This window comes from Myxocyprinus asiaticus, chromosome 13, assembly GCF_019703515.2.
Source record: "Myxocyprinus asiaticus isolate MX2 ecotype Aquarium Trade chromosome 13, UBuf_Myxa_2, whole genome shotgun sequence".
NCBI lineage: Eukaryota > Metazoa > Chordata > Actinopteri > Cypriniformes > Catostomidae > Myxocyprinus > Myxocyprinus asiaticus.
The window spans coordinates 6,838,674-6,865,047 of NC_059356.1; the positions used below are offsets into that span (position 1 = coordinate 6,838,674).

Consider the following 26,374-nt stretch of genomic DNA (forward strand, 5'->3'; position numbering starts at 1 on the left):
CACTGTTCACCAAGTTCTAAGAATTCTGGAAAACTACTGGAATGCTTGAAAGCACTTGGAGATGCTGGGGATTGAACCCAGCATGTCATAGATGTGAAACATGCACTCTACAACTGAGTGATACAACCAAACAGTAAGAAGCTCTCAATATCTGAGAGGATGATTTATCTCAAGTTACAAGTGACACTGTTCACCAAGTTCTAAGAATTCTGGAAAACTACTGGAATGCTTGAAAGCACTTGGAGATGCTGGGGATTGAACCCAGCATGTCATAGATGTGAAACATGCACTCTACAACTGAGTGATACAACCAAACAGTAAGAAGCTCTCAATATCTGAGAGGATGATTTATCTCAAGTTACAAGTGACACTGTTCACCAAGTTCTAAGAATTCTGGAAAACTACTGGAATGCTTGAAAGCACTTGGAGATGCTGGGGATTGAACCCAGCATGTCATAGATGTGAAACATGCACTCTACAACTGAGTGATACAACCAAACAGTAAGAAGCTCTCAATATCTGAGAGGATGATTTATCTCAAGTTACAAGTGACACTGTTCACCAAGTTCTAAGAATTCTGGAAAACTACTGGAATGCTTGAAAGCACTTGGAGATGCTGGGGATTGAACCCAGCATGTCATAGATGTGAAACATGCACTCTACAACTGAGTGATACAACCAAACAGTAAGAAGCTCTCAATATCTGAGAGGATGATTTATCTCAAGTTACAAGTGACACTGTTCACCAAGTTCTAAGAATTCTGGAAAACTACTGGAATGCTTGAAAGCACTTGGAGATGCTGGGGATTGAACCCAGCATGTCATAGATGTGAAACATGCACTCTACAACTGAGTGATACAACCAAACAGTAAGAAGCTCTCAATATCTGAGAGGATGATTTATCTCAAGTTACAAGTGACACTGTTCACCAAGTTCTAAGAATTCTGGAAAACTACTGGAATGCTTGAAAGCACTTGAAGATGCTGGGGATTGAACCCAGCACGTCATAGATGTGAAACATGCACTCTACAACTGAGTGATACAACCAAACAGTAAGAAGCTCTCAATATCTGAGAGGATGATTTATCTCAAGTTACAAGTGACACTGTTCACCAAGTTCTAAGAATTCTGGAAAACTACTGGAATGCTTGAAAGCACTTGAAGATGCTGCACGTCATAGATGTGAAACATGCACTCTACAACTGAGTGATACAACCAAACAGTAAGAAACTCTCAATATCTAAGAGGATGATTTATCTCAAGTTGCAAGTGACACTGTTCTCCAAGATCTAAGAATTCTGGAAAACTACTGGAATGCTTGAAAGCACTTGGAGATGCTGGGGATTGAACCCAGGACCTCATACATGCAAAGCATGTGCTCTACCACTGAGCTACATCCCCTTGTGGAACATATATTTTTTGTCTGTCTCTGCTGCTTAAGCAAATCAACATTGCTTAAGTTGTACCACTGATTCTTGCAATCAAATGGGGACACATACCTGTATATATAGGGTTCAAGCATCTACAAATGCAATCTGTTTTTAGCTGATAAAGAGTAAATCATTTACTGCAGCACAGAGAATTTGCTTTTACATCAAATTATTACAATCTTGATTTGAAGTCCTTGATTGAATTTTTTTTTACCAATTTTTACCCTCTAGCAAGTTTGTTTCAGTGGCAGATTAAATCAAGCTCAGCTCACATCTCAGCAAAAGAAACAACAAAACTGCTTGGTCATCTTTTGGCTTGTAACAACAAGACAACATTAGAGATTCTGGGGATTAAACCCCAGACCACACACAGGCAAAGTATGTGCTCTACAGCTGAGCTACATCCCCTTGCAAAGTTGTTTGTCTGTCTCTGCTGAATTTGCAAATCATCACTGGTTAAGTTATACAACTAAAACCTGCAATCAAATGGGGATACATACCTGTACATGCAGAGTTGTGTCTTCAAATGCAATCTCTTAGTAACTGTTGAAGAGTAAAACCTTTACTTCAGGACAGAGAAGTTGATTTCATTTCAAATTATTGTAATCTTGACCTGAAGAATTTGCTTGAATTTTTCCCCAATGTTTACCCTCAAATAAGACTGCTCAAATGTCTTTCCAAGTCTAGCTCAACTCAAATCACAGCACATGTAGGAACAGAATGGCTGTAGCATCTTTTGACTTTTAACAACAAGATTCCCTTTGAGATGCTGGGGAAGCTCTCAGTATCTGAGAGGATGATTTATCTCAAGTTACAAGTGACACTGTTCACCAAGTTCTAAGAATTCTGGAAAACTACTGGAATGCTTGAAAGCACTTGGAGATGCTGGGGATTGAACCCAGCACGTCATAGATGTGAAACATGCACTCTACAACTGAGTGATACAACCAAACAGTAAGAAGCTCTCAATATCTGAGAGGATGATTTATCTCAAGTTACAAGTGACACTGTTCACCAAGTTCTAATAATTCTGGAAAACTACTGGAATGCTTGAAAGCACTTGGAGATGCTGGGGATTGAACCCAGCATGTCATAGATGTGAAACATGCACTCTACAACTGAGTGATACAACCAAACAGTAAGAAGCTCTCAATATCTGAGAGGATGAATTATCTCAAGTTGCAAGTGACACTGTTCACCAAGTTCTAAGAATTCTGGAAAACTACTGGAATGCTTGAAAGCACTTGGAGATGCTGGGGATTGAACCCAGGACCTCATACACGCAAAGCATGTGCTCTACCACTGAGCTACATCCCCTTGTGGAACATATATTTTTTGTCTGTCTCTGCTGCTTAAGCAAATCAACATTGCTTAAGTTGTACCACTGATTCTTGCAATCAAATGGGGATACATACCTGTATATATAGGGTTCAAGCATCTACAAATGCAATCTGTTTTTAGCTGATAAAGAGTAAATCATTTACTGCAGCACAGAGAATTTGCTTTTACATCAAATTATTACAATCTTGATTTGAAGTCCTTGATTGAATTTTTTTTTACCAATTTTTACCCTCTAGCAAGTTTGTTTCAGTGGCAGATTAAATCAAGCTCAGCTCACATCTCAGCAAAAGAAACAACAAAACTGCTTGGTCATCTTTTGGCTTGTAACAACAAGACAACATTAGAGATTCTGGGGATTAAACCCCAGACCACACACAGGCAAAGTATGTGCTCTACAGCTGAGCTACATCCCCTTGCAAAGTTGTTTGTCTGTCTCTGCTGAATTTGCAAATCATCACTGGTTAAATTATACAACTAAAACCTGCAATCAAATGGGGATACATACCTGTACATGCAGAGCTGTGTCTTCAAATGCAATCTCTTAGTAACTGTTGAAGAGTAAAACCTTTACTTCAGGACTGAGAAGTTGATTTCATTTCAAATTATTGTAATCTTGACCTGAAGAATTTGCTTGAATTTTTCCCCAATGTTTACCCTCAAATAAGTCTGCTCAAATGTCTTTCCAAGTCTAGCTCAACTCAAATCACAGCACATGTAGGAACAGAATGGCTGTAGCATCTTTTGACTTTTAACAACAAGATTCCCTTTGAGATGCTGGGAAAGCTCTCAGTATCTGAGAGGATGATTTATCTCAAGTTACAAGTGACACTGTTCACCAAGTTCTAAGAATTCTGGAAAACTACTGGAATGCTTGAAAGCACTTGGAGATGCTGGGGATTGAACCCAGCATGTCATAGATGTGAAACATGCACTCTACAACTGAGTGATACAACCAAACAGTAAGAAGCTCTCAATATCTGAGAGGATGATTTATCTCAAGTTACAAGTGACACTGTTCACCAAGTTCTAAGAATTCTGGAAAACTACTGGAATACTTGAAAGCACTTGGAGATTGAACCCAGGACCTCATACACACAAAGCATGTGCTCTACCACTGAGCTACACCCCTTGTGGAACATATATTTTTTGTCTGTCTCTGCTGCTTAAGCAAATCAACATTGCTTAAGTTGTACCACTGATTCTTGCAATCAAATGGGGATACATACCTGTATATATAGGGTTCAAGCATCTACAAATGCAATCTGTTTTTAGCTGATAAAGAGTAAATAATTTACTGCAGCACAGAGAATTTGCTTTTACATCAAATTATTACAATCTTGATTTGAAGTCCTTGATTGAATTTTTTTTTACCAATTTTTACCCTCTAGCAAGTTTGTTTCAGTGGCAGATTAAATCAAGCTCAGCTCACATCTCAGCAAAAGAAACAACAAAACTGCTTGGTCATCTTTTGGCTTGTAACAACAAGACAACATTAGAGATTCTGGGGATTAAACCCCAGACCACACACAGGCAAAGTATGTGCTCTACAGCTGAGCTACATCCCCTTGCAAAGTTGTTTGTCTGTCTCTGCTGAATTTGCAAATCATCACTGGTTAAATTATACAACTAAAACCTGCAATCAAATGGGGATACATACCTGTACATGCAGAGCTGAGTCTTCAAATGCAATCTCTTAGTAACTGTTGAAGAGTAAAACCTTTACTTCAGGACTGAGAAGTTGATTTCATTTCAAATTATTGTAATCTTGACCTGAAGAATTTGCTTGAATTTTTCCCCAATGTTTACCCTCAAATAAGTCTGCTCAAATGTCTTTCCAAGTCTAGCTCAACTCAAATCACAGCACATGTAGGAACAGAATGGCTGTAGCATCTTTTGACTTTTAACAACAAGATTCCCTTTGAGATGCTGGGAAAGCTCTCAGTATCTGAGAGGATGATTTATCTCAAGTTACAAGTGACACTGTTCACCAAGTTCTAAGAATTCTGGAAAACTACTGGAATGCTTGAAAGCACTTGGAGATGCTGATGATTGAACCCAGCACGTCATAGATGTGAAACATGCACTCTACAACTGAGTGATACAACCAAACAGTAAGAAGCTCTCAATATCTGAGAGGATGATTTATCTCAAGTTGCAAGTGACACTGTTCACCAAGTTCTAAGAATTCTGGAAAACTACTGGAATGCTTGAAAGCACTTGGAGATGCTGGGGATTGAACCCAGCATGTCATAGATGTGAAACATGCACTCTACAACTGAGTGATACAACCAAACAGTAAGAAGCTCTCAATATCTGAGAGGATGATTTATCTCAAGTTACAAGTGACACTGTTCACCAAGTTCTAAGAATTCTGGAAAACTACTGGAATGCTTGAAAGCACTTGGAGATGCTGGGGATTGAACCCAGCATGTCATAGATGTGAAACATGCACTCTACAACTGAGTGATACAACCAAACAGTAAGAAGCTCTCAATATCTGAGAGGATGATTTATCTCAAGTTACAAGTGACACTGTTCACCAAGTTCTAAGAATTCTGGAAAACTACTGGAATGCTTGAAAGCACTTGGAGATGCTGGGGATTGAACCCAGCATGTCATAGATGTGAAACATGCACTCTACAACTGAGTGATACAACCAAACAGTAAGAAGCTCTCAATATCTGAGAGGATGATTTATCTCAAGTTACAAGTGACACTGTTCACCAAGTTCTAAGAATTCTGGAAAACTACTGGAATGCTTGAAAGCACTTGGAGATGCTGGGGATTGAACCCAGCATGTCATAGATGTGAAACATGCACTCTACAACTGAGTGATACAACCAAACAGTAAGAAGCTCTCAATATCTGAGAGGATGATTTATCTCAAGTTACAAGTGACACTGTTCACCAAGTTCTAAGAATTCTGGAAAACTACTGGAATGCTTGAAAGCACTTGGAGATGCTGGGGATTGAACCCAGCACGTCATAGATGTGAAACATGCACTCTACAACTGAGTGATACAACCAAACAGTAAGAAACTCTCAATATCTAAGAGGATGATTTATCTCAAGTTGCAAGTGACACTGTTCTCCAAGATCTAAGAATTCTGGAAAACTACTGGAATGCTTGAAAGCACTTGGAGATGCTGGGGATTGAACCCAGCACGTCATAGATGTGAAACATGCACTCTACAACTGAGTGATACAACCAAACAGTAAGAAGCTCTCAATATCTGAGAGGATGAATTATCTCAAGTTGCAAGTGACACTGTTCACCAAGTTATAAGAATTCTGGAAAACTACTGGAACGCTTGAAAGCACTTGGAGATGCTGGGGATTGAACCCAGGACCTCATACACGCAAAGCATGTGCTCTACCACTGAGCTACATCCCCTTGTGGAATATATATTTTTTGTCTGTCTCTGCTGCTTAAGCAAATCAACATTGCTTAAGTTGTACCACTGATTCTTGCAATCAAATGGGGATACATACCTGTATATATAGGGTTCAAGCATCTACAAATGCAATCTGTTTTTAGCTGATAAAGAGTAAATCATTTACTGCAGCACAGAGAATTTGCTTTTACATCAAATTATTACAATCTTGATTTGAAGTCCTTGATTGAATTTTTTTTTACCAATTTTTACCCTCTAGCAAGTTTGTTTCAGTGGCAGATTAAATCAAGCTCAGCTCACATCTCAGCAAAAGAAACAACAAAACTGCTTGGTCATCTTTTGGCTTGTAACAACAAGACAACATTAGAGATTCTGGGGATTAAACCCCAGACCACACACAGGCAAAGTATGTGCTCTACAGCTGAGCTACATCCCCTTGCAAAGTTGTTTGTCTGTCTCTGCTGAATTTGCAAATCATCACTGGTTAAGTTATACAACTAAAACCTGCAATCAAATGGGGATACATACCTGTACATGCAGAGTTGTGTCTTCAAATGCAATCTCTTAGTAACTGTTGAAGAGTAAAACCTTTACTTCAGGACAGAGAAGTTGATTTCATTTCAAATTATTGTAATCTTGACCTGAAGAATTTGCTTGAATTTTTCCCCAATGTTTACCCTCAAATAAGACTGCTCAAATGTCTTTCCAAGTCTAGCTCAACTCAAATCACAGCACATGTAGGAACAGAATGGCTGTAGCATCTTTTGACTTTTAACAACAAGATTCCCTTTGAGATGCTGGGGAAGCTCTCAGTATCTGAGAGGATGATTTATCTCAAGTTACAAGTGACACTGTTCACCAAGTTCTAAGAATTCTGGAAAACTACTGGAATGCTTGAAAGCACTTGGAGATGCTGGGGATTGAACCCAGCACGTCATAGATGTGAAACATGCACTCTACAACTGAGTGATACAACCAAACAGTAAGAAGCTCTCAATATCTGAGAGGATGATTTATCTCAAGTTACAAGTGACACTGTTCACCAAGTTCTAAGAATTCTGGAAAACTACTGGAATGCTTGAAAGCACTTGGAGATGCTGGGGATTGAACCCAGCATGTCATAGATGTGAAACATGCACTCTACAACTGAGTGATACAACCAAACAGTAAGAAGCTCTCAATATCTGAGAGGATGAATTATCTCAAGTTGCAAGTGACACTGTTCACCAAGTTCTAAGAATTCTGGAAAACTACTGGAATGCTTGAAAGCACTTGGAGATGCTGGGGATTGAACCCAGGACCTCATACACGCAAAGCATGTGCTCTACCACTGAGCTACATCCCCTTGTGGAACATATATTTTTTGTCTGTCTCTGCTGCTTAAGCAAATCAACATTGCTTAAGTTGTACCACTGATTCTTGCAATCAAATGGGGATACATACCTGTATATATAGGGTTCAAGCATCTACAAATGCAATCTGTTTTTAGCTGATAAAGAGTAAATCATTTACTGCAGCACAGAGAATTTGCTTTTACATCAAATTATTACAATCTTGATTTGAAGTCCTTGATTGAATTTTTTTTTACCAATTTTTACCCTCTAGCAAGTTTGTTTCAGTGGCAGATTAAATCAAGCTCAGCTCACATCTCAGCAAAAGAAACAACAAAACTGCTTGGTCATCTTTTGGCTTGTAACAACAAGACAACATTAGAGATTCTGGGGATTAAACCCCAGACCACACACAGGCAAAGTATGTGCTCTACAGCTGAGCTACATCCCCTTGCAAAGTTGTTTGTCTGTCTCTGCTGAATTTGCAAATCATCACTGGTTAAGTTATACAACTAAAACCTGCAATCAAATGGGGATACATACCTGTACATGCAGAGTTGTGTCTTCAAATGCAATCTCTTAGTAACTGTTGAAGAGTAAAACCTTTACTTCAGGACAGAGAAGTTGATTTCATTTCAAATTATTGTAATCTTGACCTGAAGAATTTGCTTGAATTTTTCCCCAATGTTTACCCTCAAATAAGACTGCTCAAATGTCTTTCCAAGTCTAGCTCAACTCAAATCACAGCACATGTAGGAACAGAATGGCTGTAGCATCTTTTGACTTTTAACAACAAGATTCCCTTTGAGATGCTGGGGAAGCTCTCAGTATCTGAGAGGATGATTTATCTCAAGTTACAAGTGACACTGTTCACCAAGTTCTAAGAATTCTGGAAAACTACTGGAATGCTTGAAAGCACTTGGAGATGCTGGGGATTGAACCCAGCACGTCATAGATGTGAAACATGCACTCTACAACTGAGTGATACAACCAAACAGTAAGAAGCTCTCAATATCTGAGAGGATGATTTATCTCAAGTTGCAAGTGACACTGTTCACCAAGTTCTAAGAATTCTGGAAAACTACTGGAATGCTTGAAAGCACTTGGAGATGCTGGGGATTGAACCCAGGACCTCATACATGCAAAGCATGTGCTCTACCACTGAGCTACATCCCCTTGTGGAACATATATTTTTTGTCTGTCTCTGCTGCTTAAGCAAATCAACATTGCTTAAGTTGTACCACTGATTCTTGCAATCAAATGGGGACACATACCTGTATGTATAGGGTTCAAGCATCTACAAATGCAATCTATTTTTAGCTGATAAAGAGTAAATAATTTACTGCAGCACAGAGAATTTGCTTTTACATCAAATTATTACAATCTTGATTTGAAGTCCTTGATTGAATTTTTTTTTACCAATTTTTACCCTCTAGCAAGTTTGTTTCAGTGGCAGATTAAATCAAGCTCAGCTCACATCTCAGCAAAAGAAACAACAAAACTGCTTGGTCATCTTTTGGCTTGTAACAACAAGACAACATTAGAGATTCTGGGGATTAAACCCCAGACCACACACAGGCAAAGTATGTGCTCTACAGCTGAGCTATATCCCCTTGCAAAGTTGTTTGTCTGTCTCTGCTGAATTTGCAAATCATCACTGGTTAAGTTATACAACTAAAACCTGCAATCAAATGGGGATACATACCTGTACATGCAGAGTTGTGTCTTCAAATGCAATCTCTTAGTAACTGTTGAAGAGTAAAACCTTTACTTCAGGACAGAGAAGTTGATTTCATTTCAAATTATTGTAATCTTGACCTGAAGAATTTGCTTGAATTTTTCCCCAATGTTTACCCTCAAATAAGACTGCTCAAATGTCTTTCCAAGTCTAGCTCAACTCAAATCACAGCACATGTAGGAACAGAATGGCTGTAGCATCTTTTGACTTTTAACAACAAGATTCCCTTTGAGATGCTGGGGAAGCTCTCAGTATCTGAGAGGATGATTTATCTCAAGTTACAAGTGACACTGTTCACCAAGTTCTAAGAATTCTGGAAAACTACTGGAATGCTTGAAAGCACTTGGAGATGCTGGGGATTGAACCCAGCACGTCATAGATGTGAAACATGCACTCTACAACTGAGTGATACAACCAAACAGTAAGAAGCTCTCAATATCTGAGAGGATGATTTATCTCAAGTTACAAGTGACACTGTTCACCAAGTTCTAAGAATTCTGGAAAACTACTGGAATGCTTGAAAGCACTTGGAGATGCTGGGGATTGAACCCAGCATGTCATAGATGTGAAACATGCACTCTACAACTGAGTGATACAACCAAACAGTAAGAAGCTCTCAATATCTGAGAGGATGAATTATCTCAAGTTGCAAGTGACACTGTTCACCAAGTTCTAAGAATTCTGGAAAACTACTGGAATGCTTGAAAGCACTTGGAGATGCTGGGGATTGAACCCAGGACCTCATACACGCAAAGCATGTGCTCTACCACTGAGCTACATCCCCTTGTGGAACATATATTTTTTGTCTGTCTCTGCTGCTTAAGCAAATCAACATTGCTTAAGTTGTACCACTGATTCTTGCAATCAAATGGGGATACATACCTGTATATATAGGGTTCAAGCATCTACAAATGCAATCTGTTTTTAGCTGATAAAGAGTAAATCATTTACTGCAGCACAGAGAATTTGCTTTTACATCAAATTATTACAATCTTGATTTGAAGTCCTTGATTGAATTTTTTTTTACCAATTTTTACCCTCTAGCAAGTTTGTTTCAGTGGCAGATTAAATCAAGCTCAGCTCACATCTCAGCAAAAGAAACAACAAAACTGCTTGGTCATCTTTTGGCTTGTAACAACAAGACAACATTAGAGATTCTGGGGATTAAACCCCAGACCACACACAGGCAAAGTATGTGCTCTACAGCTGAGCTACATCCCCTTGCAAAGTTGTTTGTCTGTCTCTGCTGAATTTGCAAATCATCACTGGTTAAATTATACAACTAAAACCTGCAATCAAATGGGGATACATACCTGTACATGCAGAGCTGAGTCTTCAAATGCAATCTCTTAGTAACTGTTGAAGAGTAAAACCTTTACTTCAGGACTGAGAAGTTGATTTCATTTCAAATTATTGTAATCTTGACCTGAAGAATTTGCTTGAATTTTTCCCCAATGTTTACCCTCAAATAAGTCTGCTCAAATGTCTTTCCAAGTCTAGCTCAACTCAAATCACAGCACATGTAGGAACAGAATGGCTGTAGCATCTTTTGACTTTTAACAACAAGATTCCCTTTGAGATGCTGGGAAAGCTCTCAGTATCTGAGAGGATGATTTATCTCAAGTTACAAGTGACACTGTTCACCAAGTTCTAAGAATTCTGGAAAACTACTGGAATGCTTGAAAGCACTTGGAGATGCTGATGATTGAACCCAGCACGTCATAGATGTGAAACATGCACTCTACAACTGAGTGATACAACCAAACTGTAAGAAGCTCTCAATATCTGAGAGGATGATTTATCTCAAGTTGCAAGTGACACTGTTCACCAAGTTCTAAGAATTCTGGAAAACTACTGGAATGCTTGAAAGCACTTGGAGATGCTGGGGATTGAACCCAGGACCTCATACACGCAAAGCATGTGCTCTACCACTGAGCTACATCCCCTTGTGGAACATATGTTTTTTGTCTGTCTCTGCTGCTTAAGCAAATCAACATTGCTTAAGTTGTACCACTGATTCTTGCAATCAAATGGGGATACATTCCTGTATATATAGGGTTCAAGCATCTACAAATGCAATCTGTTTTTAGCTGATAAAGAGTAAATCATTTACTGCAGCACAGAGAATTTGCTTTTACATCAAATTATTACAATCTTGATTTGAAGTCCTTGATTGAATTTTTTTTTACCAATTTTTACCCTCTAGCAAGTTTGTTTCAGTGGCAGATTAAATCAAGCTCAGCTCACATCTCAGCAAAAGAAACAACAAAACTGCTTGGTCATCTTTTGGCTTGTAACAACAAGACAACATTAGAGATTCTGGGGATTAAACCCCAGACCACACACAGGCAAAGTATGTGCTCTACAGCTGAGCTACATCCCCTTGCAAAGTTGTTTGTCTGTCTCTGCTGAATTTGCAAATCATCACTGGTTAAGTTATACAACTAAAACCTGCAATCAAATGGGGATACATACCTGTACATGCAGAGCTGAGTCTTCAAATGCAATCTCTTAGTAACTGTTGAAGAGTAAAACCTTTACTTCAGGACTGAGAAGTTGATTTCATTTCAAATTATTGTAATCTTGACCTGAAGAATTTGCTTGAATTTTTCCCCAATGTTTACCCTCAAATAAGTCTGCTCAAATGTCTTTCCAAGTCTAGCTCAACTCAAATCACAGCACATGTAGGAACAGAATGGCTGTAGCATCTTTTGACTTTTAACAACAAGATTCCCTTTGAGATGCTGGGAAAGCTCTCAGTATCTGAGAGGTTGATTTATCTCAAGTTACAAGTGACACTGTTCACCAAGTTCTAAGAATTCTGGAAAACTACTGGAATGCTTGAAAGCACTTGGAGATGCTGATGATTGAACCCAGCACGTCATAGATGTGAAACATGCACTCTACAACTGAGTGATACAACCAAACTGTAAGAAGCTCTCAATATCTGAGAGGATGATTTATCTCAAGTTGCAAGTGACACTGTTCACCAAGTTCTAAGAATTCTGGAAAACTACTGGAATGCTTGAAAGCACTTGGAGATGCTGGGGATTGAACCCAGCATGTCATAGATGTGAAACATGCACTCTACAACTGAGTGATACAACCAAACAGTAAGAAGCTCTCAATATCTGAGAGGATGATTTATCTCAAGTTACAAGTGACACTGTTCACCAAGTTCTAAGAATTCTGGAAAACTACTGGAATGCTTGAAAGCACTTGGAGATGCTGGGGATTGAACCCAGCATGTCATAGATGTGAAACATGCACTCTACAACTGAGTGATACAACCAAACAGTAAGAAGCTCTCAATATCTGAGAGGATGATTTATCTCAAGTTACAAGTGACACTGTTCACCAAGTTCTAAGAATTCTGGAAAACTACTGGAATGCTTGAAAGCACTTGGAGATGCTGGGGATTGAACCCAGCACGTCATAGATGTGAAACATGCACTCTACAACTGAGTGATACAACCAAACAGTAAGAAGCTCTCAATATCTGAGAGGATGATTTATCTCAAGTTGCAAGTGACACTGTTCACCAAGTTCTAAGAATTCTGGAAAACTACTGGAATGCTTGAAAGCACTTGAAGATGCTGGGGATTGAACCCAGCACGTCATAGATGTGAAACATGCACTCTACAACTGAGTGATACAACCAAACAGTAAGAAGCTCTCAATATCTAAGAGGATGATTTATCTCAAGTTGCAAGTGACACTGTTCTCCAAGATCTAAGAATTCTGGAAAACTACTGGAATGCTTGAAAGCACTTGGAGATGCTGGGGATTGAACCCAGGACCTCATACATGCAAAGCATGTGCTCTACCACTGAGCTACATCCCCTTGTGGAACATATATTTTTTGTCTGTCTCTGCTGCTTAAGCAAATCAACATTGCTTAAGTTGTACCACTGATTCTTGCAATCAAATGGGGATACATACCTGTATATATAGGGTTCAAGCATCTACAAATGCAATCTGTTTTTAGCTGATAAAGAGTAAATCATTTACTGCAGCACAGAGAATTTGCTTTTACATCAAATTATTACAATCTTGATTTGAAGTCCTTGATTGAATTTTTTTTTACCAATTTTTACCCTCTAGCAAGTTTGTTTCAGTGGCAGATTAAATCAAGCTCAGCTCACATCTCAGCAAAAGAAACAACAAAACTGCTTGGTCATCTTTTGGCTTGTAACAACAAGACAACATTAGAGATTCTGGGGATTAAACCCCAGACCACACACAGGCAAAGTATGTGCTCTACAGCTGAGCTACATCCCCTTGCAAAGTTGTTTGTCTGTCTCTGCTGAATTTGCAAATCATCACTGGTTAAGTTATACAACTAAAACCTGCAATCAAATGGGGATACATACCTGTACATGCAGAGCTGTGTCTTCAAATGCAATCTCTTAGTAACTGTTGAAGAGTAAAACCTTTACTTCAGGACAGAGAAGTTGATTTCATTTCAAATTATTGTAATCTTGACCTGAAGAATTTGCTTGAATTTTTCCCCAATGTTTACCCTCAAATAAGTCTGCTCAAATGTCTTTCCAAGTCTAGCTCAACTCAAATCACAGCACATGTAGGAACAGAATGGCTGTAGCATCTTTTGACTTTTAACAACAAGATTCCCTTTGAGATGCTGGGAAAGCTCTCAGTATCTGAGAGGATGATTTATCTCAAGTTACAAGTGACACTGTTCACCAAGTTCTAAGAATTCTGGAAAACTACTGGAATGCTTGAAAGCACTTGGAGATGCTGGGGATTGAACCCAGCACGTCATAGATGTGAAACATGCACTCTACAACTGAGTGATACAACCAAACAGTAAGAAGCTCTCAATATCTGAGAGGATGATTTATCTCAAGTTGCAAGTGACACTGTTCACCAAGTTCTAAGAATTCTGGAAAACTACTGGAATGCTTGAAAGCACTTGGAGATGCTGGGGATTGAACCCAGCATGTCATAGATGTGAAACATGCACTCTACAACTGAGTGATACAACCAAACAGTAAGAAGCTCTCAATATCTGAGAGGATGATTTATCTCAAGTTGCAAGTGACACTGTTCACCAAGTTCTAAGAATTCTGGAAAACTACTGGAATGCTTGAAAGCACTTGGAGATGCTGGGGATTGAACCCAGGACCTCATACATGCAAAGCATGTGCTCTACCACTGAGCTACATCCCCTTGTGGAACATATATTTTTTGTCTGTCTCTGCTGCTTAAGCAAATCAACATTGCTTAAGTTGTACCACTGATTCTTGCAATCAAATGGGGATACATACCTGTATATATAGGGTTCAAGCATCTACAAATGCAATCTGTTTTTAGCTGATAAAGAGTAAATCATTTACTGCAGCACAGAGAATTTGCTTTTACATCAAATTATTACAATCTTGATTTGAAGTCCTTGATTGAATTTTTTTTTACCAATTTTTACCCTCTAGCAAGTTTGTTTCAGTGGCAGATTAAATCAAGCTCAGCTCACATCTCAGCAAAAGAAACAACAAAACTGCTTGGTCATCTTTTGGCTTGTAACAACAAGACAACATTAGAGATTCTGGGGATTAAACCCCAGACCACACACAGGCAAAGTATGTGCTCTACAGCTGAGCTACATCCCCTTGCAAAGTTGTTTGTCTGTCTCTGCTGAATTTGCAAATCATCACTGGTTAAGTTATACAACTAAAACCTGCAATCAAATGGGGATACATACCTGTACATGCAGAGCTGTGTCTTCAAATGCAATCTCTTAGTAACTGTTGAAGAGTAAAACCTTTACTTCAGGACTGAGAAGTTGATTTCATTTCAAATTATTGTAATCTTGACCTGAAGAATTTGCTTGAATTTTTCCCCAATGTTTACCCTCAAATAAGTCTGCTCAAATGTCTTTCCAAGTCTAGCTCAACTCAAATCACAGCACATGTAGGAACAGAATGGCTGTAGCATCTTTTGACTTTTAACAACAAGATTCCCTTTGAGATGCTGGGAAAGCTCTCAGTATCTGAGAGGATGATTTATCTCAAGTTACAAGTGACACTGTTCACCAAGTTCTAAGAATTCTGGAAAACTACTGGAATGCTTGAAAGCACTTGGAGATGCTGGGGATTGAACCCAGCACGTCATAGATGTGAAACATGCACTCTACAACTGAGTGATACAACCAAACAGTAAGAAGCTCTCAATATCTGAGAGGATGATTTATCTCAAGTTGCAAGTGACACTGTTCACCAAGTTCTAAGAATTCTGGAAAACTACTGGAATGCTTGAAAGCACTTGGAGATGCTGGGGATTGAACCCAGGACCTCATACATGCAAAGCATGTGCTCTACCACTGAGCTACATCCCCTTGTGGAACATATATTTTTTGTCTGTCTCTGCTGCTTAAGCAAATCAACATTGCTTAAGTTGTACCACTGATTCTTGCAATCAAATGGGGATACATACCTGTATATATAGGGTTCAAGCATCTACAAATGCAATCTGTTTTTAGCTGATAAAGAGTAAATCATTTACTGCAGCACAGAGAATTTGCTTTTACATCAAATTATTACAATCTTGATTTGAAGTCCTTGATTGAATTTTTTTTTACCAATTTTTACCCTCTAGCAAGTTTGTTTCAGTGGCAGATTAAATCAAGCTCAGCTCACATCTCAGCAAAAGAAACAACAAAACTGCTTGGTCATCTTTTGGCTTGTAACAACAAGACAACATTAGAGATTCTGGGGATTAAACCCCAGACCACACACAGGCAAAGTATGTGCTCTACAGCTGAGCTACATCCCCTTGCAAAGTTGTTTGTCTGTCTCTGCTGAATTTGCAAATCATCACTGGTTAAGTTATACAACTAAAACCTGCAATCAAATGGGGATACATACCTGTACATGCAGAGCTGATGTCTTCAAATGCAATCTCTTAGTAACTGTTGAAGAGTAAAACCTTTACTTCAGGACTGAGAAGTTGATTTCATTTCAAATTATTGTAATCTTGACCTGAAGAATTTGCTTGAATTTTTCCCCAATGTTTACCCTCAAATAAGTCTGCTCAAATGTCTTTCCAAGTCTAGCTCAACTCAAATCACAGCACATGTAGGAACAGAATGGCTGTAGCATCTTTTGACTTTTAACAACAAGATTCCCTTTGAGATGCTGGGAAAGCTCTCAGTATCTGAGAGGATGATTTATCTCAAGTTACAAGTGACACTGTTCACCAAGTTCTAAGAATTCTGGAAAACTACTGGAATGCTTGAAAGCACTTGGAGATGCTGGGGATTGAACCCAGCATGTCATAGATGTGAAACATGCACTCTACAACTGAGTGATACAACCAAACAGTAAGAAGCTCTCAATATCTGAGAGGATGATTTATCTCAAGTTGCAAGTGACACTGTTCACCAAGTTCTAAGAATTCTGGAAAACTACTGGAATGCTTGAAAGCACTTGGAGATGCTGGGGATTGAACCCAGCATGTCATAGATGTGAAACATGCACTCTACAACTGAGTGATACAACCAAACAGTAAGAAGCTCTCAATATCTGAGAGGATGATTTATCTCAAGTTACAAGTGACACTGTTCACCAAGTTCTAAGAATTCTGGAAAACTACTGGAATGCTTGAAAGCACTTGGAGATGCTGGGGATTGAACCCAGCATGTCATAGATGTGAAACATGCACTCTACAACTGAGTGATACAACCAAACAGTAAGAAGCTCTCAATATCTGAGAGGATGATTTATCTCAAGTTACAAGTGACACTGTTCACCAAGTTCTAAGAATTCTGGAAAACTACTGGAATGCTTGAAAGCACTTGGAGATGCTGGGGATTGAACCCAGCATGTCATAGATGTGAAACATGCACTCTACAACTGAGTGATACAACCAAACAGTAAGAAGCTCTCAATATCTGAGAGGATGATTTATCTCAAGTTACAAGTGACACTGTTCACCAAGTTCTAAGAATTCTGGAAAACTACTGGAATGCTTGAAAGCACTTGGAGATGCTGGGGATTGAACCCAGCACGTCATAGATGTGAAACATGCACTCTACAACTGAGTGATACAACCAAACAGTAAGAAGCTCTCGATATCTGAGAGGATGATTTATCTCAAGTTACAAGTGACACTGTTCACCAAGTTCTAAGAATTCTGGAAAACTACTGGAATGCTTGAAAGCACTTGGAGATGCTGGGGATTGAACCCAGCATGTCATAGATGTGAAACATGCACTCTACAACTGAGTGATACAACCAAACAGTAAGAAGCTCTCAATATCTGAGAGGATGATTTATCTCAAGTTGCAAGTGACACTGTTCACCAAGTTCTAAGAATTCTGGAAAACTACTGGAATGCTTGAAAGCACTTGGAGATGCTGGGGATTGAACCCAGGACCTCATACATGCAAAGCATGTGCTCTACCACTGAGCTACATCCCCTTGTGGAACATATATTTTTTGTCTGTCTCTGCTGCTTAAGCAAATCAACATTGCTTAAGTTGTACCACTGATTCTTGCAATCAAATGGGGATACATACCTGTATATATAGGGTTCAAGCATCTACAAATGCAATCTGTTTTTAGCTGATAAAGAGTAAATCATTTACTGCAGCACAGAGAATTTGCTTTTACATCAAATTATTACAATCTTGATTTGAAGTCCTTGATTGAATTTTTTTTTACCAATTTTTACCCTCTAGCAAGTTTGTTTCAGTGGCAGATTAAATCAAGCTCAGCTCACATCTCAGCAAAAGAAACAACAAAACTGCTTGGTCATCTTTTGGCTTGTAACAACAAGACAACATTAGAGATTCTGGGGATTAAACCCCAGACCACACACAGGCAAAGTATGTGCTCTACAGCTGAGCTACATCCCCTTGCAAAGTTGTTTGTCTGTCTCTGCTGAATTTGCAAATCATCACTGGTTAAGTTATACAACTAAAACCTGCAATCAAATGGGGATACATACCTGTACATGCAGAGCTGTGTCTTCAAATGCAATCTCTTAGTAACTGTTGAAGAGTAAAACCTTTACTTCAGGACTGAGAAGTTGATTTCATTTCAAATTATTGTAATCTTGACCTGAAGAATTTGCTTGAATTTTTCCCCAATGTTTACCCTCAAATAAGTCTGCTCAAATGTCTTTCCAAGTCTAGCTCAACTCAAATCACAGCACATGTAGGAACAGAATGGCTGTAGCATCTTTTGACTTTTAACAACAAGATTCCCTTTGAGATGCTGGGAAAGCTCTCAGTATCTGAGAGGATGATTTATCTCAAGTTACAAGTGACACTGTTCACCAAGTTCTAAGAATTCTGGAAAACTACTGGAATGCTTGAAAGCACTTGGAGATGCTGGGGATTGAACCCAGCACGTCATAGATGTGAAACATGCACTCTACAACTGAGTGATACAACCAAACAGTAAGAAGCTCTCAATATCTGAGAGGATGATTTATCTCAAGTTACAAGTGACACTGTTCACCAAGTTCTAAGAATTCTGGAAAACTACTGGAATGCTTGAAAGCACTTGGAGATGCTGGGGATTGAACCCAGCACGTCATAGATGTGAAACATGCACTCTACAACTGAGTGATACAACCAAACAGTAAGAAGCTCTCAATATCTGAGAGGATGATTTATCTCAAGTTGCAAGTGACACTGTTCACCAAGTTCTAAGAATTCTGGAAAACTACTGGAATGCTTGAAAGCACTTGGAGATGCTGGGGATTGAACCCAGGACCTCATACATGCAAAGCATGTGCTCTACCACTGAGCTACATCCCCTTGTGGAACATATATTTTTTGTCTGTCTCTGCTGCTTAAGCAAATCAACATTGCTTAAGTTGTACCACTGATTCTTGCAATCAAATGGGGATACATACCTGTATATATAGGGTTCAAGCATCTACAAATGCAATCTGTTTTTAGCTGATAAAGAGTAAATAATTTACTTCAGCACAGAGAATTTGCTTTTACATCAAATTATTACAATCTTGATTTGAAGTCCTTGATTTAATTTTTTTTTACCAATTTTTACCCTCTAGCATGTTTGTTTCAGTGGCAGATTAAATCAAGCTCAGCTCACATCTCAGCAAAAGAAACAACAAAACTGCTTGGTCATCTTTTGGCTTGTAACAACAAGACAACATTGGAGATGCTGGGGACTGAACCCCAGACCACACACAGTCAAAGTATGTGCTCTACAGCTGAGCTACATCCCCTTGCAAAGTTGTTTGTCTGTCTCTGCTGAATTTGCAAATCATCACTGGTTAAGTTATACAACTAAAACCTGCAATCAAATGGGGATACATACATGTACATGCATAGTTTGTGTCTTCAAATGCAATCTCTTAGTAACTGTTTAAGAGTAAATCCTTTACTTCATGACTGAGAAGTTGATTTCATGTCAAATTATTGTAATCTTGATCTGAATTATTTGCTTGAAAATTTCCCCAATGTTTACCCTCTAACAATTCTGCTCAAATGTCTTTCCAAGACTAGCTCAACTCAAATCTTAGCACACAAAGTAACAGAGTGGCTCTAGCATCTTTTGACTTTCAACAACAAGATTCCCTTTGAGATGCTGGGGATTGTACCCAGCACATTATATATGTTCTCTACCACTGAGCAATACAACCAAACAGTAAGAAGCTCTCAATATCTGAGAGGGTTATTTATCTCAAGTTGCAAGTGACACTGTTCACAAAGTTCTAAGGATTCTGGAAAACTACTGGAATACTAGAAAGCACTTGGAGATGCTGGGGATTGAGTCCAGGACCACATACATGCAAAGCATGTGCTCTACCACTGAGCTACATCCCCTTGTGATGTATTATTCTTTCTGTCTCTGCTGCTCATGCAAATCAACATTGATTAAGTTGTAGAACTGATTCTTGCAATCAAATGGGGATACATACCTGCACATATAAGGTTCAAGCATCTTCAAATGCAATCTGTTTTTAACTGATAAATAGTAAAACCTTTACTTAAGCACAGAGAATTTGCTTTCACATCAAATTATTACAATCTTGATTTGAAGTCCTTGATTGAATTTTTTTTACCAATTTTTACCCTCTAGCAAGTTTGTTTCAGTGGCAGTTTAAATCAAGCTCAACTCACATCTCATCAAAATAAGCAACAAAACTGCTTGGTCATCTTTTGGCTTGTAACAACAAGACACAATTGGAGATGCTGGGGATTGAACCGAAGACCACACTCAGGCAAAGCATGTGCTCTACAACTGAGCTATATCCCTTTGCAAACCTCTTTCTCTGTCTCTGCTGAATTTGCAAATCATCACTGGTTAAGTTATAAAACTAAAACCTGCAATCAAATAGGGATACGTTCCTGTACATGCAGAGTTAGTGTCTTCAAATGCAATCTGTTAGTAACTGATGAGGAGTAAATCCTTTACTTCAGTTTGTGGAATTGTTTTATGTTATGTTGAAGTGAGAAGTAAACGTCTACGTGTTTTTCTCTTTACTCTCCCTCGTCCTGTTCCCACTCCCAGGCACATGCGGATCAGACCCCTCCCTAGAAATGGGGGGTGGGGTGGAGTAGGTTACAAACCCGTCAGTTTCCCTGCCTGGGTTTGGCGATGGGGTATGTGGGGAGCAGCTCAGGGCCAAGCGGCATCTGGGTACAGTGAGGCCAGGAAGATAAGTGCTGAACAAGTTCATACTGTGCACCACACTGGTCTCGTGTTCCAGTGAGGGGTGGTGAGAGTATTTAAGGAGAGGAGACAGCTGCAGATGGAGAGAGAGGGAGACCCACACAGAGCTGTGTGTGTTTGTTGTGTCTGCAGGGAAGCAGCACATGGAGTTGTTTTATGTTATGTGAGAAATAAATGTCTACGTGTTTTGTCCAGCTTCCTCCTTCCCATGCATTCCTTGAACCCTGTTACACACGTATTTAATCTCATCACTATGCTCAAATCAAACAGATTTCATTGTCTTATGTTACAGCATATTAATCAGACCAGAGCTATTGATCAGATTGGTAAAGTTCTCTGTTAATGCTGAGGAGCTCACCATCAGTTTCCCTTTCAGCATGCAGTTACTCATGCTGCTTCAACAAGTTGAGGAAATCATGTAGAAGTGTGGTAAAGGATGAAGCAAAATCACAATTTTTAAAATTACTTTGAGGGGTGCTTAAGGATAATAAATAAGGGAATGCTCTCAGTGCACAAACCGCACCATAAATTATAGAATGTGGCAGCTGTTTTCAGAGCAGTTTCAAGCCTCCTCACATGAGATATTGATTTTTTTTTGTGTAGCAGTAAGACAGATTCAATTGTTGTGGTGTCTGCTTGTTAACACCAGATGTCATCACTAATGGTCAATCATCTCTTGGAAAGTGTGCCTACACTGAAAGAGGCCAAGCACCAAAGGTGTATAGACACCTGTTGTGTCCGTTCCATTTCTCATTATTATGCTGCGTTCTATTCAAAGTCAGATATGGGATATTCCTTCTTGATATCTCAGATCTTTGAGCATAAATGCATTCCATTGCCATGTAAAGTAGAAACTTTGAATCATTGATTTTTTTAATAAAAGTTAATGTTTATAAGTAACTTTGTACATCTCCCAAGGATTTCAACGAGACCCATTTTTATGATATCAGCTGCATCGTCTCTGCCATTTATAATTTTATTACAATGTATCTTTTGAATGCTTTTTCGGATTAAAAATAAATATATATATATATATATATATATATATATATATATATATATAGGTATGCCTCTTCGACATCATGTCCTGAGGGTTGCTGAGCAGTTTGGAGACAGTGCCAAAATGCTTATTACCTATTCTAGGTCTTCAGAAAATGGCGGAGATAAATTTTTTATTCAAAACCTGCATAAACAACAGTAGTATCTCAGCAACAATTTTGTGAGCTAAATCTCCGCTTTGTATGTCTCTTTTGCATCTGTTAAACTTGTGGCAGTTGTTGTTCCTCCCTCTTTCATTCTTTAGAATCTGCTTGTTAACACCAGGTGTCATCACTAATGGCCAATCATTACTTGGAAAGTGTGCCTACATTATAAGGGCACAAGCACCAAAGTTGCATTTGTACCTGTTGTGTCCATTCCATTTCTCATTATTGTGCTGTATTTGATTCAAAGTCGGATGTGGGATATTCCTTCTTGATATCTCGGAGCATAAAGCATTCCATTGCCAGATGCTCAGATGATGTTGTGTAAGGAAACAAAACTGCAACACTCCTAATAGTTTAGCAGGTGTTTGATTATCACCAGAGATGTCTCCTTGCAATACAATTGATAAACACTGCTGCAATGCTAGCATTTGTGCTACAGGTTTACGATTAAAAAAAGAGAGTATATAATTTATTATGTTTTGTCAAACAAGTTTTAATATCATGCAATGTAGGAACTTTGACTCATTGTTTTTTTAATAAAAGTGAATTTTTATCACTAACTTTGTACATCTTCCTGGGTATCGACATGTTTGTGTAACGTCACGCACCTGCACCTTGGCAAAATCGGAGTTGAAGATTTCCTCATGAGTTTGCAAGTTTGGAATTCTGACTTCAAGTGGCGTTCCATTGCACGTTTCCTAGTAGAATGTTAGGAATGGAATGGAGCATTATTATACACAAGCTCAAAATTTCACTTTTCTTTTGCACTTAACTTTTGAACCTTTCTAGAAACAAAATATTATTTTCCTCTTATTACTCTCCTCATGGAGATTGTAATGAGCTTACATTAAAACTCCACCCATTACAATGGTCGCCATTTTGGATTAGGATGTAAACTTTGTTTCTAGGAGCACAATACTTGTTGACCCCTCTCCAAACATACCGCTTATGGTTGTGACCATAAAGCTCTATTTTGGTTTCGTCACTCCAAATTACAGTGTGCCAGAAGCTGTGAGACATGTCTAGGTGTTGTTGGGCATATTGTAACCGGGCTTTTTTGTGGCATTGGCTTCTTCCTGGCAGCTCAACCATGCAGCTAATTTTTGTTCAAGTATCGTCATATTGTGCTCCTTGAAACAACCACACCATCTTTTTCCAGAGCAGCCTGTATTTCTCCTGAGGTTACCTGTGGGTTTTTCTTTGTATCCTGAAAATTCTTCTGGCAGTTGTGGCTGTAATCTTTCTTGGTCTACCCGACCTTGGCTTGGTATCAAGAGATCCCCGAATTTTCATATATAGCTCACTTCTTAATAAGTGATTGAACAGTACTGACTGGCATTTTCAAGGCTTTGGATATCTTTTTATATCCTTTTCCATCTTTATAAAGTTCCATTACCTTGTTACGCAAGTCTTTTGACAGTTCTTTTCTGCTCCCCATGGCTCAGTATCTAGCCTGCTCAGTGCATCCACGTGAGAGCTAACAAACTCATTGACTATTTATACACAGACACTAATTGCATTTTAAAAGCCATAGGTATGGGAAATTAACCTTTAATTGCCATTTAAACCTGTGTGTGTGTCACCTTGTGTGTCTGTAACAAGGCCAAACATTCAAGGGTATGTAAACATTTGATCAGGGCCATTTGGGTGATTTCTGTTACCATTATGATTTAAAAAGGAGCCAAACAACTATGTGATAATAAATGGCTTCATATGATCACTATCCTTAAATAAAATAGTTTTTTTGCATGATCAGTCCTATTTTCAAAATCAGTGCCAAAGTTTCACAATTTCTGCCAGTGTATGCAAACTTTTGAGCACAACTGTATAATGAAAAAGTATTAGTATAAGTTATATATGCTAACATTTGTTAAACATTATGAACAAACAATAACAATGAACAATTAAATTTTTTTCAAATTAACATTAAGATTAATAAATACTGTAAAAAATATAGTTACATGCCACTTTTTTACATTAGTTTCAGTGTTGGTGGTGAGTGTTGAGTATTTGGAGACCTGATCCACCTCTAGTTACTGTTAATATACATACTTTTGCACCAATCACACTGATCAACTTATTGTCAGCAACTGTACTGCTGAGTAGGCAGAGCATAAAGCCTGTATTTTGAGCATAGCAGGCAGAGTATATGTTGAGGTTGTAGCAGCTAGCGGCAGGCTGCTTGCCACACAATTTACTCTCTTAAAATCCTTTCAATTTTTATTTCTTTCCTCTTTGAGGTAAATGTTTTCTTCCTTTTAAATTTTCTCCAAACTGTTGTTTTTTTCCTGAGGTAATTTTTTTCCTCTTCCTTTCTTTTCTCTTGAAGTTGGAGTCTTTTTTTTTTTTTTTTTTTTTTACTCTTTAGTGGGCATCATGGAAACATGGCACCTTTTAGAACAATGTTTCAGTTCATTTTTGATTTTATGTAGTTAAGTTTCATATTGTCTATTTTTCTTTTATTTCCCCCTTGTTATGACCCATCAGAGCGACCACTGTACAGGTCGTAACAATACATTTTTCATTGTCAGTTCATGATATCTAATGCATTTACTAATGAAAACAAATGTAACCTTATCATAAAGTGCTCCCAAAATGTCTATGCACATTTTCCAGACTGCTCTCGGTTTGTTAATTCAGGTCTCTTCTATCATTTTATGTGGACAATATGTAATAATAATAATAATAATTAAAAAAAAAAAAAAACAGTTTCAGCCTAAGAGCTATTTAAATTTTAAAAGACCCCCTCTGTGTCATCATTGCTGTGTTCAGGTAAAATAGGCCATGTGGTCAACTTAAATGGGCCAGTAAATCTCTACAGCAAAAACATTGATGTGAACAAAGAAATGTACTCTTTTAATTTAACTAAGATTAAAGTTGTAGTTTGCATGCCAGGGCACTTTACGTTTTTACCATCCAGTCTCTATAAAATGATTTTCCCTGCCTCAAACAAATCCTTTAGCGCCGATATCAACCATTTTTCTTAAATTTTCTTTTTTCTTGTAACTTTTGAACCCTCTTGGAGTAGATCACTGATCACTGAGCAACAGTCGCTTACTTTGGTGAACAAAACACAAAAGCAACATAATAGCTTTAAGTTGTTTTGTTTCAAAGTCAAGTAACATGTTGTCAAAGCACACATTGGTGAAACACATGTAAAACCAGTTAATGGGTAACAGGAACTCATCACATTACTCAATTAATTTGTATTAAAGATTTTTTGCTTTAGAAAGTTTAATTTTGCCATCAGCAGAAACCCTTAAAATAATAATAATAATAAAAAAGTGAAACTTTAAGGTTGTAGCATGGATCCCTTGAGCCAGTGCTTTCCCTCTACAACACCATATTTCTCAACAAGGGTATTCTATTATGTAGGCTCCTCACATTCTTCTTTTTGTCAGTGGGCCATTAAAAACTGGATCAAGCAAAAGTCATAAAAATCCCTTCTGGCATCAAACCACAATCTCAATCTAGGTGAAGTCAGGAAAGCTAAAGTCTGTTAGACTTAAGGTTAGGGTTTAGGCCCAGCCCATTCCCATGTGTTTTGCAAAAGTGTTCAAAACTTTGTCATAGGGTAAGCCTATTTGAAATCAATGATTGTGTAGATTTTGGTGTAGTGGATCATTCCAACTGTGGAGCTTAAGTTATAATAATCATTGTCTGATAATAATTTCTGTAAAGGACTTAACATTTACTTATTCCACTTGGGGATGCCAATTCTGAATCCATTCCTCATTGGCATAGGTGACAGCCTTTCCACCTGTAACGTGAAACACTGTGGTTTGATTCCTTTATGAGGAGGTTTTTATCCTTTAGGTCTGTTAAACAAATTTCCTTGCCTAAAGAAGCTACATGTGCACCTTCAAGATTCTGAAGAAGTGTAAAAATATGTCATGGATATCAGTGTGCTTGGTGTACGGTACTTACTAATGTTGGGATGCTTCAACAGAGGCCAAGGCCGAGACGGTGGGCTTCACAGCCGCAATATCTCACAGCTTCCCTGTCTGTTCACACAAAGGTTCTCTCAGCCAGCGGCAGCAGTGGAATGGAATAGAATCAGACACGTTTTTATAAGTTTAACTTGTTCCACTCTTAAAACGAAGAACTTGTTGCCGGAAATGCATCAAAACAGTCAAAGACATCCATCTATTGCATGTTTACAAATAGCACAGAATGCATCCAGGACGTGTTTCCAGATGGGTACAAAAAGGTGTCCTGTTTAAGTCATCTTTGGTATGCAGGAATAATACAGGGATGTGATTCT

The 26,374-nt window shown here is 38.4% G+C and overlaps 13 non-coding genes across 13 annotated transcripts; all 13 read right to left on the reverse strand.

Moving 5' to 3' along the window:
• Positions 1-1,330: 1,330 nt before the first annotated feature.
• Positions 1,331-1,402, reverse strand: trnaa-ugc (transfer RNA alanine (anticodon UGC)). The gene has a single exon. It is a non-coding gene; the product is annotated as a tRNA-Ala (tRNA).
• A 1,274-nt stretch (positions 1,403-2,676) lies between these two features.
• trnaa-ugc (transfer RNA alanine (anticodon UGC)) lies at positions 2,677-2,748 on the reverse strand. The gene has a single exon. It is a non-coding gene; the product is annotated as a tRNA-Ala (tRNA).
• A 3,346-nt stretch (positions 2,749-6,094) lies between these two features.
• On the reverse strand, positions 6,095-6,166 carry trnaa-ugc (transfer RNA alanine (anticodon UGC)). The gene has a single exon. It is a non-coding gene; the product is annotated as a tRNA-Ala (tRNA).
• A 1,274-nt stretch (positions 6,167-7,440) lies between these two features.
• trnaa-ugc (transfer RNA alanine (anticodon UGC)) lies at positions 7,441-7,512 on the reverse strand. The gene has a single exon. It is a non-coding gene; the product is annotated as a tRNA-Ala (tRNA).
• A 1,090-nt stretch (positions 7,513-8,602) lies between these two features.
• trnaa-ugc (transfer RNA alanine (anticodon UGC)) lies at positions 8,603-8,674 on the reverse strand. The gene has a single exon. It is a non-coding gene; the product is annotated as a tRNA-Ala (tRNA).
• A 1,274-nt stretch (positions 8,675-9,948) lies between these two features.
• Positions 9,949-10,020, reverse strand: trnaa-ugc (transfer RNA alanine (anticodon UGC)). The gene has a single exon. It is a non-coding gene; the product is annotated as a tRNA-Ala (tRNA).
• A 1,090-nt stretch (positions 10,021-11,110) lies between these two features.
• Positions 11,111-11,182, reverse strand: trnaa-ugc (transfer RNA alanine (anticodon UGC)). Its single transcript has one exon. It is a non-coding gene; the product is annotated as a tRNA-Ala (tRNA).
• Positions 11,183-13,008: 1,826 nt separating this feature from the next.
• trnaa-ugc (transfer RNA alanine (anticodon UGC)) lies at positions 13,009-13,080 on the reverse strand. The gene has a single exon. It is a non-coding gene; the product is annotated as a tRNA-Ala (tRNA).
• A 1,274-nt stretch (positions 13,081-14,354) lies between these two features.
• On the reverse strand, positions 14,355-14,426 carry trnaa-ugc (transfer RNA alanine (anticodon UGC)). The gene has a single exon. It is a non-coding gene; the product is annotated as a tRNA-Ala (tRNA).
• A 1,090-nt stretch (positions 14,427-15,516) lies between these two features.
• On the reverse strand, positions 15,517-15,588 carry trnaa-ugc (transfer RNA alanine (anticodon UGC)). Its single transcript has one exon. It is a non-coding gene; the product is annotated as a tRNA-Ala (tRNA).
• A 2,011-nt stretch (positions 15,589-17,599) lies between these two features.
• On the reverse strand, positions 17,600-17,671 carry trnaa-ugc (transfer RNA alanine (anticodon UGC)). Its single transcript has one exon. It is a non-coding gene; the product is annotated as a tRNA-Ala (tRNA).
• Positions 17,672-18,945: 1,274 nt separating this feature from the next.
• Positions 18,946-19,017, reverse strand: trnaa-ugc (transfer RNA alanine (anticodon UGC)). The gene has a single exon. It is a non-coding gene; the product is annotated as a tRNA-Ala (tRNA).
• Positions 19,018-19,983: 966 nt separating this feature from the next.
• trnaa-ugc (transfer RNA alanine (anticodon UGC)) lies at positions 19,984-20,055 on the reverse strand. Its single transcript has one exon. It is a non-coding gene; the product is annotated as a tRNA-Ala (tRNA).
• Positions 20,056-26,374: the final 6,319 nt, after the last annotated feature.